Genomic DNA, 1,478 nt, shown 5'->3' with positions numbered 1-1,478 from the left:
CTTATAAAATACTTATAAACCTTTAAGAAAAGCTAATAATAAAGATAAAAAGCTAATTATATTATTAGCTAGGCTAGTTAAAAGAGAATAACTATAAATATTATATATTTAATACTATAAAGGGAATACTTATTATTTAGTATTTTTATAAGAGGGGCCTAATATTCTAGATATATTTACTATTTATAAGATAATCCTTTAGTTTACTAGATATAATTATTATAGGCTTCTTTAAATATACTAAGAATAGAAATATAATCTTAGAATAGATATATAATATATAAAAGGTTTAAGATAATATTTAATATAAAGATATAATTATAATAAAAGTAAAACTAAGGATTTTAATAATTATATATTTAAACTAAAAGTGCTTTTTATTTATCTATTTAATTTATAATAGTCTTAATAATAGGTCTATAAAGATACCTAACTTTAATAAGGATATATATACTTTAAATATAAAAGACCTTAGTATAATTAGTAATTATCTAGATAAAGATATAATTAGCTAATTAGAAGTTATATTAAAAGCTTATTATAAGTTCTTAGTTTATAAGTATAGTTAGATTAAAAGTAAGCTTAAAGTATAATAAAAAACTAAGGGTATTATAACCTTTCTTATTAAGAATAAAGAGGATAGGATTACTTATTACCTAAGGATTATTAGCTTAAAAGTATATAAAGAAAAAAAAAAAGTATTTATAATATTTAACTAATAAATATTATAAGTATATTTAATAAAGTAAGTCTAACTTAATAAATAATACTTAAAAAAGGATATTATTATAAGCTCTTTATTAAAGAAATTATAAATATTTAGAAAATACTATTAAGCTATTTCTTTAAATAGTTAAAAAGAGATAAGATAAGATAATAAGTTAAGAATAGAGAAGATATTATAAAGGACTACTAAAATAACTAAGGTAAGGTAGAGGAAGAGAATTACTACTAATCTAGAAGATAAAAAAGAGAAAAAGGGAAAAAATAAAAGGTTAAGAAAAATTAGTACTTTTAAACTATAAAATATATTATTAGATATATATATTTATTATAATAAGCTATTAACTAATATAATTATTAATATTATATATAGTAAATTATAAATTAATTTACTAATTATAGTAATTATATAAGGCTTATTAATATCTTCTTCTTTTTTTTTACCTTCTTTCCTCTTTTCTCTCTTCTAATAATCTTAACCTCTTTATAGCCTAATATTATATATAATATTCCTAATTATTTAACCTTACTATATAAGTAGCTATAATTTACCTTTATTATCTTTTCTTTTACTTAAACTTTATAAAGATTTTATTATTATTTCTTACTATTTCTTCTTTAATTTTTTATTATTTCTTATTATTTAAAGTCCTAATTATAGCTTTAGTAAATTATTTTCTTTATTTTCTTATTAAAATTAACTAATATTAAAAAGTTCTTTTCTTTATTATTTATTTATTTTATTCTTTTATTTC

The sequence above is a fragment of the Beauveria bassiana genome, assembly GCF_000280675.1.
Source record: "Beauveria bassiana ARSEF 2860 unplaced genomic scaffold BBA_S00065, whole genome shotgun sequence".
Classification (NCBI taxonomy): Eukaryota; Fungi; Ascomycota; class Sordariomycetes; order Hypocreales; family Cordycipitaceae; genus Beauveria; species Beauveria bassiana.
Note: the sequence above shows the minus strand (reverse complement) of the source record.